The 15,004-nt window shown below is 38.2% G+C and overlaps 1 long non-coding RNA gene across 1 annotated transcript in view; it reads left to right on the top strand.

The window, feature by feature from the left end:
- Positions 1 to 2,504: 2,504 nt before the first annotated feature.
- LOC133543790 (uncharacterized) overlaps positions 2,505 to 15,004 on the top strand; it is a 104,605-nt gene continuing 92,105 nt past the window's right edge. Inside the window, exons 1-4 of the long non-coding RNA XR_009804523.1 lie at positions 2,505 to 2,634; positions 12,149 to 12,201; positions 12,266 to 12,324; positions 14,698 to 14,758. This is a non-coding gene — a long non-coding RNA (uncharacterized LOC133543790). The remainder of the gene's footprint in view (positions 2,635 to 12,148; positions 12,202 to 12,265; positions 12,325 to 14,697; positions 14,759 to 15,004) is intronic.

The raw sequence follows: 15,004 nt of genomic DNA, 5'->3' as shown, positions 1-15,004 counted from the left end.
TATTCTGGCAAATCTAGAAAATCTGTGGAATCAAATTTAAATCTTATTTCAAAGTCTTTAGAATTTTCTTTTAAATTTTTTGTTCTGTAAAATCTAGAAGAAATATATATATATTTTTTTGTTAGAAATATAGCTTGGTCCAATTTTATGTAGTTTGCTCATTTACCTCAACTGGTGCATCATGTGTTTTTTGTTGTTGTTGTTGTTTTTTTACGTATGTAGCATAATCTACAAAGATAAAAATAATTGCTATATGGCACATTTAGAACAACAGCTTCTTTCATTCAAAAATTTTGGTCCATTTTTAAAACTTATCAACCTCATTCCGCGGGCCGGATAAAATCTGTTTGCAGGCCTGGTCTGGCCCTCGGGCCGTACGTTTGACACCCCTGCTATATAGGGAACGAATTAAAAAAACAATATATTAGATTTATTTATTTTTTTTGCGTCTAAGGCAGGGGTCACCACCCCTGCCTTAGACGTTGTTGGACTTAAATCACAGAAAAAATTACAACTAATATTTAGCGTTGTTTACGGTTATTATTTTCTTTCTGTAAACAATAATTATTTTATTTAAAGTGAAGTGAAGTGAAGTGAATTGAATTATATTTATATAGCGCTTTTCTCAAGTGACTCAAAGCGCTTTACATATTGACACCCAATATCTAAGTTACATTTAAACCAGTGTGGGTGGCACTGGGAGCAGGTGGGTAAAGTGTCTTGCCCAAGGACACAACAGCAGTAACTAGGATGGCACAAGCGGGAATCGAACCTGCAACCCTCAAGTTGCTGGCACAGCCACTCTACCAACCGAGCTAGGCCTGCTGAAACTCACTACTACCCACCACGCAGTCTGATAGTTTAAAATAACAATGATGAAATATTAACATTGCAACACATGCCAATACGGCCTTTTTAGTTTACTAAATTACAATTTTAAATTTCCCGGGAGTTTCGTCTTGGAAACGTCGTGTAATGATAACGTGTTCGCAAGACGTCACGGGTTTTTTAGGAAGTATTAGCGCTGCGCACACACACAGCTAAAAGTCGTCTGCTTTAACAGCATAATTATACAGTTTTTTGAACATCTGTGTTGCTGAATCTTTTGCAATGTGTTCAATTAATATTGGAGAAGTCACAGTAGAAAGAGGGAGTTGGGAAGATTTAGCCTTTAGCCACACAAACACACGGTGATTCCTTGTTTAAAATTCCCGGAGCTAAAACTTTACTATGGCTCAGAGCGCGGTCAAGCAAACATGAATCACGACGGAATGTCAACCAGCAAGTTTCGGTGAGAAAATTGTGGTAAAAAGTCGTTTCTTACCGGAGAAAATCTGAGCTTGCGCCGTCCATAAAGCTGCCGTCGACTCCCCTGAGACATTGGCGTCAAGACACCCGTGGACGTACACCTCCGACTATCAGGTACTATTTAACTCACTAAAACACTAGCAACACAATAGAAAGATAAGGGATTTCCCAGAATTATCCTAGTAAATATCCCTGAAAACATCGGAATCCGTCCCAATGCAATCGCGTTTTATTTTTTTTCATCTTTTTTTTCTTTTTCTAGTGCGTTGCTATCAATATCCCCAAACACAAATCTTTCATCCTCACTCAAATTAGTGGGGAAATTGTCGTTTTTTTCGGTCCGAATAGCACTTTTTGTTGGAGGCTCTGTCACGCCAAATTTCTTCCCCCCTACAAACCCCCCCACCCCCATTTACTTCCGGGGTCATGATTAATACAGAAGTTTTGTTAACGCTGTATTATAAAAATACAGACGTTTTGTTAACGCTGTATTATAAAAAAAATAAAAAAACAATTTACAAACACAAGCTATGGGATGACGCATTTACTTCCGGGGTCACGTTTCCTCTTATGCCATCGCATAGCTTGTGTTTGTAAATTGTTTTTGAATTTTTTTTTACAATATAGCGTTAACAAAACGTCTGTATTTTTATAATACAGCGTTATATTTGTATAGTATAGCGTTAACAAAACGTCTATATTAATCATGACCCCGGAAGTAAATGGGGGGGAAGGTTTTTGTAAGGGGGAAGAAATTTGGCGTGACAGCTCCCATTAAAAACAATGTGAATATGTGAGGAGCCCCCACACGTGTGACGTCATCGTCTGCTACTTCCGGTAGAGGCAGGGCTTTTGTTTTGGCACCGAAAGTTGCGAACTTTATCGTGGATGTTCTCGACTAAATCCTTTCAGCAAAAACATGTCAATATCGCGAAATGATCAAGTATGACACATAGAATGGACCTGCTATCCCCTTTTAAATAAGAACATCTCATTTCAGTAGGCCTTTAAGTCACAGAAAAAATTATAACTAATATTTAGCGTCGTTTCCAGTAATTTTTTTTTCTGTTTATGATAATTATTTAATTTAATTCTAGACACACATGATGATTTAAATTGTTTTATTTAGGAATAAAACCCACCCCTTTAATTTTCAGGTTAAGTTAACCGGAAGTGCGATGTAAGATGGCGACCCATGGCTGCCGACGCTGGTCTCCTTGCCTTCAGCAGCTCCGCCCGGCCGGGCCCCGAGGGATTTATTTGCCACGGGATTTGGTAGACAAGACGCCGTTTCACCCTCCAAAAAATGTCTTAAAATGACTGCTGGTAAGAGGATTAAAACAATAATGCCCCGCTCCTCTTCAAGGTTTTTTTCCCCCCCTCAAAAGGCTTCTTCTCCCGAGGAAAAACCGTTTAGGTTGGAATTAAGGGCAGCAAAAAAGAAGTAGCCCCTTTTTAAAATGTTAGTGAAGCTCGCATATATTTTGTTGAGTTGAGAGACAAAAAAGAAGGCAATAAAGATAGGGAGAGATGAAACTCCATTGGGGATATTTGGACACTTTTTAAACAGGCTACCGTGGGAAAAAGAAACAACTGCTTAATCGCTTTGTTTTTTTTAATTACATTGTAATTTAAATTGTTCTACTGTTTATACGCATCTGTTTCTTATTAGCTAATCTATTTTTAAAATCTAAAACCTTAATTTATTACTTCGGTATTTGCTTTACCATTCTTTTTTATACCATCACACAGCTGCACAGCACTGCCTTTTGGCCCATATAGAAAAGCAACAATAGGATTAACTTTGCCAGCCTCAAAAAAAAAAAAAAAAACTTTAAAGTGAACGAACATCTGCTGAGTGTCTTTATAAAGCAATTAAAACCCAAGTCATTCTTTTAACATAAATTATAAAGGCCTACTGAAACCCACTACTACTGACCACGCAGTCTGATACTTTATATATCAATGATGAAATATTAACAGTGCAACACATGCCAATTTAATTTAGTTTACTAAATTGCAATTTAAAATTTCCTGCGAAGTGTCGTGTTGAAAACGTTGCGGTATGACGTCTTAGGTTGTAGCGGACATTATTTTCCAGCCCGATCCAAGCTATAAGTAGTCTGCTTTAATCGCATAAATAATCAGTATTCTGGACATCTGTGTTGCTGAGTCTTTTGCAATTTGTTCAATTAATAATGGAGAAGTCAAAGTAGAAAGATGGAGGTGGGAAGCTTTTAGCCTTTAGCCACACAAACACAGCTTGTGTTTCCTTGTTTAAAATTCCCGAAGGTGAAGCTTTACTATGGAACAGAGCAGTCAAGCGAATATGGATCCCGACGACGTCAACCGGCAGGTTTCGGTGAGAAAATTGTGCTAACAAGTCTGCTCTTACCGTAGTTATGAGCAGAGCTCACATCCTCCTGCAGCTGCGGACTATTACCTCCTCCCACCGGAGACACTGGGGGTCACCACACCCGCCCGACTTTCAGGTAGACTTTCAGGTACTATATAATCTGACTAAAACACTAGTAACACAATAGGCAGATAAGGGATTTTCCAGAATTATCTTAGTAAAGGTGTCTAACATCTGAATCGCTCTCAATGCCCTCGTCTTTTTTTTTTCTTCTAGTCCTTCACTCTCAATATCCTCATCCACAAATCTTTCATCCTCGCTCAAATTAATGGGGAAATTGTCGCGTTCTCGGTCCAAATCGCACTAGCTGCTGGTGGCTATGATTGTAAACAATGTGAGGAGCCCTACAACCCATGACGTCACGCGCACATCGTCTGCTACTTCCGGTACAGGCAAGGCTTTTTTATTAGCGACCAAAAGTTGTGAACTTTATCGTCGATATTCTCTACTAAATCCTTTCAGCAAAAATATGGCAATATCGCGAAATGATCAAGTATGACACAGAATGGACCTGCTATCCCCGTTTAAATAAGAAAATCTAATTTCTGTAGGTCTTTAATCATCTGTCATCAACCATGAATTGATTTACGTGGATCTGACTTAAAAAAGTTGAAAAACCTATTCGCGTGTTACCATTTAGTGGTCAATTGTACGAATATGTGCTGTACTGTACAATCTACTAATAAAAGTTTCAATCAATAAAAAAAAAAACACTAATGCAGTGGTGTCAAACGTACGGCTCGAGGGCCGGATTAGGCCCGCGAGCAGGTTTTATCCAGCCTGCAGGATGAGTTTGCTAAGTACAAAAATTAACCTGAAAACAGCCGTTCTGAATTTGTTCACTGGATGTTGCAATAGCGCTTCTTTGTATCTTTGTAGAAGTGCTACATATGTGAAAAGTAAACCACATGATGTTAGTACATCAGTGGAGGAAAGTGATCAAACTACATAAATAACATACTGTAATTTGATTGTGATATAATTTTTAGTATCTTGATAGATTGAAAATTAACATCAATGAGTCGACTGATGAACATTATCACATCATTTATTCAGAAAATATAAATAACGACAAAGATAGAATCCTGTTGACCGCAAAATGTGTAAAAAAAACATACAAACAAAAAACTTTATGATTTGTACATTTTCAGAATGTGCTCGTTCTATTTTTAAACAAAGAAAACAATCTGAAGTTGTCTTAATTTTTAATTTATCGTGCCGTGATTTTACCAGTAGATTTTTCTACAGAATAACACATAATATTTAGTTAAAAGTGAGGCGATGGAACAAAGAAAAAAAAAAAATCTAATATACTGTTTTTTTAATTTGTTCCCTATATAGCAGGGTTTTATCCGGCCCGCAGGATGAGTTTGCTAAGTATAAAAATGAACCGAAGTGTTTCAATGAAAGAAACTTTTGTTCTAAATGTGTCATACAGCAATTCTTTGTAATTTTGTAGACGATGCTACATATGTACAAAAGAACAAAAAAACTACAATGTTAGTACATCAGTCGAGAAAAGTGATCAAACTACATGAATAACTTACTGTAATTTGATTTTGATTTTTTTATCTTGATAGATTGAAAATTAACATCAATGAGTTGACTGATGACCATTATCACACCATTTATTTAGAAAATATAAGTAACAACAAAAATAGAATACTATTAACTGCAACATATAAGTGTACAAAAAAAAACGCAACAACATTATAATTTGTTTATTTTCAGAATGTGCTCGTTCTATTTTTAAACAAAGAAAACATTCTGAAGTTGTCATTATTTTTAAGTTATCGTGCCGTGATTTTATCTGTCCGGCCCACTTGGGAGTACATTTTTCTCCATGTGGCCCCCGATCTAAAATGAGTCTGACACCCCTGCAATAATGTCATCAATCTTCGTATTTTTATTTGCACATGCAATTTAAGCAAACATTGAGTGGATTCCATCCATCCATCCATCCATTTTTTACCACTTGTCCCTTTCGGGATCTCGGGGGGGGGGGGGGGGGGGGGGGGGTTGCTGGAGCCTATCTCAGCTCAAAATGCCAAATGTACCGAAAATAATGTAAACAAACAAAAAAAAAAATCACACCTTAATAAAATATGAATCAAAACATTAAACCGACATTGCACTCAAAAATAGTTGTTTTACATAAATACAAATAATTGTACATTATTATTAAAATTGCCCTATCGCCAAACAAATGTAGAGGAAAACATATATTCATTTAAAAGTGACAAGAAGGAACAAAGTAAAAAAAATCTAATATCCTGTTTTTTTTTTTTATTTGTTCCCTATATAGCAGGGGTGTCAAACACACGGCCCGCGAACAGATTTTATCCGGCCCGATGCTACATATGTAAAACAATCAGTTGAGGAAAGTGATCAAACTACATGAATAACATCCTGTCATTTGAATTTGATTTTTTTTATTTTGATAGATTGAAAATTAACATCAATGAGTTGACTGATGAATGTTATCACATCATTTATTCAGAAAATATAAATACCAACAAAAATAGAACACTATTAACCGCAACATGTAAGTGTAAAAAAAAAACAACATTATGATTTGTAAATTTTCAGAATGTTCTCGTTCTATTTTTAAACAAAGAAAACAATCTTAAGTTGTCTTTATTTTTAAGTTATTGTGCCGTGATTTTACCAGTCCTACCCACTTGCGAGTAGATTTTTCTCCATGTGGCCCCCGATCTAAAATGAGTTTCACACCCCTGGACTAATGTCATTATTCTACGTATTTCCATATTCCACATGCAAAGCAGGCATACATTGAGTGGAATCCAAGATGCCAATTGTACCGAAAATAATGTAAACAAAAAAAAATCACACCTTGATAAAATATGAATCAAAAAATTAAACCCACATTGCAATCAAAAATAGTTGTTTTACATAGATACAAATAATTGTACATTATTATTATAATTGCCTTTTCGTCAGAGGAAAACAATTAATATTTAGTTAAAAGTGATGTGATGGAACAAAGAAAAAAAAAATCTAATATACGTTTTTTTTTATTTGTTCCCAATATAGCAGGGGTGTCAAACATATGGCCCGCTAACAGGTTTTATACGGCCCGCGGGATGAGTTTGCTAAGTATAGAAATGGACCGAAATTTTTGGATGAAAAAAACTGTTGTTCAAAATGTGTCATATAGCAATTCTTTGTATCTGTGTGGATGATGCTACATATGTAAAAAAAGACACAATGTTAGTACATCAGTCGAGGAAAGTGATCAAACTACATGAATAACATACTGTAATTTGATTTCGATATACATTTTTTTATCTTGATAGATTGAAAATTAACATCAATGAGTTGACTGATGAACATTATCACATCATTTATTCAGAAAATATAGATAACGACAAAGATAGAATACTATTAACCGCAACATGTTTAAAAAACAAAAAAAAACATTATGAGTTGTACATTTTCAGAATGTGCGTGTTCTATTTTTAAACAAAGCAAACAATCTGAAGTTGTCTTTGTTTTTAAGTTATCTTGCCGTGGTTTTACCAGTCCAGCCCACTTACGATTAGATTTTCCTACATGTGGCCCCTGATCTAAAATGAGAGTTTGACACCCCTGCACTAATGTCATTAATCTTCATATATTGATACTCCACATGCAATTTAGACACATATGGAGTGGAATCCAAGATGCCAAATGTAAACGAAAAAAATAACACCTTGATAAGATATGAATCAAAATATTGAACCCACATTGAAATCAAAAATAGTTGTTTTACATAAATACAAGTAATTGTAACTACATTATTATTATAATTACCTTTTTCAAGCATAATGTACAGGAAAACATACAATTTAGTTAAAAGTGACGCGATGTAACAAAGCAAATAATAAACAGTGTCAAACGTACGGCCCGAGGGCTGGACCAGGCCCGCAAACAGATTTTATCCGGCCCGCGGAATGACTTTGCTAAGTATAAAAAAATGGACTGACATTTTTGAATGAAAGAAGCTGTTGTTCTAAATGTGTCATATAGCAATTCTTTTTATCTTTGTAGATTATGCTACATATGTTAAAAAAAATGAAAAATAAACCACATGCTGCACCAGTTGAGGTAAATGAGCAAACTACATAAATAACATGCTGTAATTTGATTTTGATGTTGTTGTTTTTTATCTTAATTGATTAAAACTTAACACCAATGATTTAACTGATGAACTTTGTCACATAATTTATTCAAAAAGTATAAATAACGACAAATAAAGATAGAATAATATTAACCGCAAAATATGAGTGAAAAAAAACAACATTATGATTTGTACATTTTCAGAATGTGCTTGTTCTAATTTTAAACAAAGAAAACAATCTGAAGTTGTCTTTATTTTTAAGTGATCGTGCCGTGATTTTACCAGTCCGGCCCAATTGGGAGTGGATTTTTCTACATGTGGCCCCCGATCTCAAATGAGTTTGACACCCCTGCTACATAGCAAGACAGCATTAACAGCGTGACTCGGTTAGTAAGCGGGCGTGAGGGTTCCTGGTTCGATCGCCAGCTTCCGCCATCCTAGTCTTGTCCGTCGTGTCCTTGAGCAAAGACACTTCACCCTTGCTCCCGATGGGTTAGCACCTTGCATGGCAGCTCCCACCATCTATGTGTGAATAGGTGAATGTGGAAATAGTGTTAAGGCGCTTTGAGTACCTTGAAGGTAGAAAAGCGCGATACAGGTATAACTCTTTTACCATAACAGGGTAACTACCGAATATAGATAATAGGTAGATTAGTAAATAAGTCAAATTAAAGACTCATTCACCAAAAAAAAAGTATAAAAGTGGAAAAATAGAATAATCTACAATGCGTTATAGCAGGGGTTGGCAACCTTTACCGCTCAAAGAGCCTTTTTGACCCTTTTCACAAAATAAAGAAAACAATGGGAGCCACAAAACTCTTTTGAAATTTCAAATGAAATAACACTGCATACAGAGTTTTTTTTTACTTTGTGCTATGTATAAACTAGGGGTCTCAGACACGCGGCCCGCACCTTAACATGAAAATTTAATGTTAGTGGGGCCCGCATGTTTTTTTATAAATGCCGCTTGACAGCATCACACTTGCCAACCAATGTCAGATCAACTATTCTCGCGAATGTTTGCAGAATTTCCCTCGATTAACAATAATAAGGGCAAACTATGGAGGTGCTGCCTTTCTCGCCCTCTATAACACGTCCAATCAGCTTGCCAGCTAAGTCACATGTCGTATGGAGCTTCTGCTGACACACGCAAACGATTGCAAGGCATACTTGTCCAACAGCCATAAAGGTTACACTGAGGGTTGTGATATAAACAACTTTAACACTCTTACTAATATGCGCCACACTGTGAACCCACATCAAACAAGAATGACAAACACATTTTGGGAGAACATCGGCACTGTAACACAACATAAACACAAAATAACAAATACCCAGAATCCCAGGTTGCATTATACACCCGCTTAGCACCAAATCCCCCCACCCCCTAAGTGCGTCGGTTGAGGTGGGCGGGGTTGGAGTGGGCTTGTTTTGGTGCTAATGTAGCCTGGAAGAGCAGGGATGCATGGAATTCTGGGTATTTGTTATTTTGTGTTTATGTTGTGTTACAGTGCCGATGTTCTCCCGAAATGTGTTTGTCATTCTTGTTTGGTGTGGGTTCACAGTGTGGCGCATATTAGTAAGAGTGTTAAAGTTGTTTATATTACAACCCTCAGTGTAACCTGCATGGTTGTTGACTAAGTATGCATTGCAGTCATTTTCGTGTTTTAACAGAAGCTGAACATAAAATGACCCGTTGGCACGCAGATCGCTTGATGTAAAAGCGGGCGCGACGACATGTTGCCAAGCAGGTTAATGGCATTGCCATCACTGCACACCCTCAGTATTGTAGTCCAGGTGAAAATTGGAGAATGTTTTCCCCGGGTGATTTCTGAGAGAGGCACTAAAATCCGTAAACCTCACGGAATAGTCGTTGGGCCACATCAGAGTGATCAAAGAGCCGCGGGTTGCCGACCCCTGCATTATAGAGATGAGAAAATATCATATGGTGTGCAAAAATGTGCACAAAACCTGAGCGGCTACAAGTAAACATATACATCCTCTCATCGATACAGATGTGTTTACATAATCGGCTTCTGAGCTCCAAAAATCTCCAACAATACATTCTGATTGATTTATTCATATAGTTGCAGCTCTTCGGGTTTTTACACATCAACAGTTTTTTTTCTCTCCACTTCTAGGATGATAGTAGAAGTTTTTCTGCTGCTTCCCCGACATCAAACATGGCTGCTCATTATCATCACCTTCAGGAAGGGAAACGCCGCTCCGAGCTCTAACTTCCCGTAAAGCCCAAATTCATCTGAGATTTTCTGTGGATTTCAACCGCGCTTTCATTGTTCTCCGCACTCGGCCCGCATTCACCGGCTTTCCCCCCGTATAAGCTCCTCTTCAGATCTAACTCATCGCCTTTCCTTTCCATCATCCTCCCCGCCTGCTTTCTCTCAATCTCCAAACTTTTATCCCTGCATCAGGACTTCGTATAGGCAGCTCATCCGCGGCGATTTATGGGCCTCCTTCGCTTTTTAATCAGGTTTTATAACGCGTGGATGTTTGTAATTTCACTCCTCCAGTGGCCGGTATAGTGGAGGAGAAAGTGGACGCCTTCAGCCTTCAGAGCCCATTAACTTGTATCATTAGCTTAAACTTCATGAATACATTAGCGTCCCTGGCCCGCAATGCTTTCTCAGTCAAGGTTAGCTCGCGCTCATTTGGGTGAAATTAATCATTTTGATGTATGGTTTGGAAAGGGAACGCTTCCAAGGGACTCCTGTGACTGGAGTAACAAAGCTATAGCTGCCATTAACAATCCCTTGGACTTTCAATTAGACTTTACGATCGCTTACTTTGTGGTCAAGAACAGTCACACAACCAATTCCAACCATTGTTGAGAGAAAAGATGAGGTTGGAAACAGCCAAATTATCTCGTTAAAATTACATTGTAACATTTGACCCTTGAGCTACAGTACCATAGCCAGGTTAACTTAATAACAGCAAAATCGCTCCTTCTGCCAATTTTTAATGATAACTGCCGCCTAGCACAATTTTTAAATAAGTAGAGAGGGATTGGAAGGAGTGGAGGAGTTCAAGTACCTAGGAGTCTTGTTCACGAGTGGGGGAAGAGTGGATCGTGAGATCGACAGGCGGATCGGTGCGGCGTCTTCAGTAATGCGGACGTTGTACCGATCCGTTGTGGTGAAGAAGGAGCTGAGCCGGAAGGCAAAGCTCTCAATTTACCGGTCGATCTACGTTCCCATCCTCACCTATGGTCATGAGCTTTGGGTCATGACCGAAAGGATAAGATCACGGGTACAAGCGGCCGAAATGAGTTTCCAGGTCTCTCCCTTAGAGATAGGGTGAGAAGCTCTGCCATCCGGGAGGAACTCAAAGTAGAGCCGCTGCTCCTTCACATCGAGAGGAGCCAGATGAGGTGGTTCGGGCATCTGGTCAGGATGCCACCCGAACGCCTCCCTCTGGAGGTGTTTAGGGCACGTCCAACCGGTAGGAGGCCACGGGGAAGACCCAGGACACGTTGGGAAGACTATGTCCCCCGGCTGGCCTGGGAACGCCTCGGGATCCCCCAGGAAGAGCTAGACGAAGTAGCTGGGGAGAGGGAAGTCTGGGTTTCCCTGCTTAGGCTGTTGCCCCCGCGACCCGACCTCGGATAAGCGGAAGAAGATGGATGGATGGATTGGAAATACACCATATTGGGCAGCACGGTGGTGCAGGGGTTACTGCATGTGCCTCACAATACAAAGGTCTTGAGTTGTCCTGGGTTCAATCCCGGGCTCTGGATGTTTCTGTGTGGAGATTTCATTTTCTCCACCTGACTGCGTGGGAGAACATGTAATATCGACCATATACTGACACTGTACTATATAGTTGGTATTGTTACTGTCGATATTTGTATCCATCCGCCCACCCCTGTTTACGTTCAAGAGCTCTACCTTAACGGTTTGCTTATTGTATCCTACTAGTGTTTAGTGTAGCATGTTTAACTATTCCTGGTCCTCCTGTGATAATAATAATTAGAAAAGTAGTGGAGGCGAGTATTTATTACAGACTTAGAAGTGGCTTTGCACTGTAGAGGAACGTTAGCCGCTCGCGAGAAGGCTACATTGGGTTGAGGACGAGTTTGTGTCATCAACATGCCTTATCACGATATAACGATTGTATTAAAATCTCTATTGTCGGACAAATGTATATAATTTTTTCATCATATATCGTCTATATCGCCCAACCTTACTCGCAAGTCAAACAAAATTATTTTTTGCCTCAGTCGACATGATTGCGTTACCTCTACACATGATGTGCTTTTTCTTTGTTTTTTTTGCGACTCATTCCAGAAGAAATACCAGTGTGAAGAGAAGAAGCAGCAGTTCCGTGAAGAGGACATCAGGTAGAATTGTTTAGTTTCGATGTTATATCGACAAGACTTAACTTCTACTTACACTTGTGTGTAGACAGGTAGCATGCTGTAAATCAGCGTTGAAGACACGAGCCTGCTGGTGTTCAAAAGCAAGTAAGTAATAAATGTGGCCCTAAAGATGTTATTTGTCGCCCTATTTGGGTCTTTAATATTACTCATGTAACACACTGACTGCAGCCTCGTGAGTACAGTATGCTAATAGTTGTTCCTCGCCACATTGCGCTTAAAAGTTTGCGGTTTATAAAGGTACTAAGTGGGTGTTAGTTCATGTCTTTCACATTCAAAAAGTCATACACAATTTTTTATGTCCTAGCTATGAAATTATTCAACTTATAATTATTAATTCCTACTTTGCAGAAATTATTTTACACTGCTAGGCCCAGAACTAATTAACAGCGTTAAACAAGGGTTTACTGTATTCTATTTTAAGTAGATTTGTCTATGAGAGCCTAAATGTGTGCATAAAAGACAAAACCAACAAAAATGCTGTTCAACTATATTCATAATAAGAAATAAAAAATAGTGTATCAATAACATTTTACAAGCTATGTAAGGATTTGTATTTACATTAAATAGATTAATTGAGTATGAAAAAACAAAAAAACTACATTGACAACTAGAATTCAGTTCAATCCAATATGGTCATCACTTATGTGTTTATATTTCAGATAATGTCCAAAATGTATATGAACAGGTAAAACAATTGTTTAAAAAGACCATAGGGGAAAGAAAATTGTAGTAAAGCCATTCCAAAACTGCTATGGCTTTGGCATTAACTGAAAAAGTAAACAAAACACAATAAATGGGAATAATTTGGGGATATCTTTAGGGAAAAGGTTGGGCTACAATATAAACTCAAATAATATATTCGTTTGAAAAAAAAAGGTGATAAATCACTCGTGAAGTGATGCCAAATTAGGAATGATCTCTATGAGCCTCTGAATGGACTGCTGTTGAACCGAACTAAAATAAATAAAAGTTTAGCCCAACACCTGCAAACATGATGATCAGCTGCTAATGTGACCTGTTGCCACAAACACGTCACTTGGCTCCCACTCGTGGTGGTGTTCTAAAACAACCGCAAAGAGTCTTTATGCCAGGGGACAGCCCTAGCGCTCCATACGTTCAGACCGGATAGTTCTTTTCCTCTTCGGTCCGGAGGACACAACCTCCACAGTTTCCAAAAAATAATTTTAAAATGTGGACTCGTCAGACCTCGGAACACTTTTCCACTTTGCATCAGTCCATCTTAGATGAGCTCGGGCCCAGCAAAGCCGTCAGCATTTCTGGGTGTTGTTGATAAATGGCTTTCGCATGAGGCTGAAGCGCAGGATGAACAAGGAGCAAAGATGCCAAACGTCACCTGTTGCCAATAATAAATAATATATAAATTAACACTGGTTCTCAACAGTGGTTCTCAACGTTTTTTCAGTGATGTACCCCCCTGTGAACATTTTTTTCATTCAAGTACCCCCTAATCAGAGCAAAGCATTTTTGGTTGAAAAAAAGATATAAAGAAGTAAAATACAGCACTACGTCATCAGTTTCTGATTTATTAAATTGTATAACAGGGCAAAATATTGCTCATTTGTAGTGGTCTTTCTTGAACTATTTGGAAAAAAAGATCTAAAAACAAATAAAAACTTGTTGAAAAATAAACAAGGTATTCAATTATAAATAAAGATTTCTACACATAGAAGTAATCATCAATTTAAAGTGCCCTCTTTGGGGATTGTAATAGATCTCCATCTGGATTCATGAACTTAATTCTAAACATTTCTTCACAAAAAAAGAAATCTTTAACATCAATATTTATTGAACATGTCCACAAAAAATCTAGCTGTCAACACTGAATATTGCATTGTTGCATTTCTTTTCACAGTTTATGAACTTACATTCATATTTTGTTGAAGTATTATTCAATAAATATATTTATAAAGGATTTTTGAATTGTTGCTATTTTTAGAATATTTGTGAAAAATCTCACGTACCCCTTGGCATACCTTCAAGTACCCCCAGGGGTACGTGTACCCACATTTGAGAACCACTAAACGGCAGTCCGGTTGAAAAAAGCAACAACAAAAAGGCACTACCGGTAAATGGTGAGCGTGTCCCAAAGATGGCGCCATAGCACAACAAATAAAACATCTTGTCAGAGTATTTGCTTGTTTTCTTTTTTTGTTGTTAGAAAACTTTTTATTATGGCCGTCAGCGAAGAAAAATCCATAAATTATCAGCGCCGTCTCATAAGCCGCAGAGAGTAAAGTGTAGGAAAAAAAGTAGCCCCTTTATAGTCCAGACTTCACGGTAATAAAAAGTCTATCATTAAAACCTATACTAGCAAAATTTTTGACAGCACAAATGTTTAGGACACGTTTGCAGATATTTGTACAAGTTGGGAGCCTGAGTGCAAACAATAATAATGTTTTTACAGGTGACCTAAAGTCGTCCATTTTCTCACTATAGTTTATCCTGGTGTGATCCCGCGGAAGTTCCTGTGGCAGACGTGACATATCGAGGTTGGCAGGTTTGTTTCCTCCCCCTTTTTCAGAGACACTCTTTGGTTGGCCCCCTCAGGCTGCGGCCCAGCACAAGGGTTCCTATTGTCACGGCCTAATCCAGGGGCTACACAGCTTTAGCAACATGGTGGAATAAAAGCCCATCAAACCACTACTTTATGGGTGAAAATCTTTCCTAATCCCTCGCTTTATCTAAACAAAAGGAGAGAAACAAGAGGATAGAAAGAAATTGTGCAGACGCGGGGCAACATGCA

Source organism: Nerophis ophidion, linkage group LG26 (genome assembly GCF_033978795.1).
Source record: "Nerophis ophidion isolate RoL-2023_Sa linkage group LG26, RoL_Noph_v1.0, whole genome shotgun sequence".
Classification (NCBI taxonomy): Eukaryota; Metazoa; Chordata; class Actinopteri; order Syngnathiformes; family Syngnathidae; genus Nerophis; species Nerophis ophidion.
This window is presented reverse-complemented; position numbering and strand designations above follow the sequence as displayed.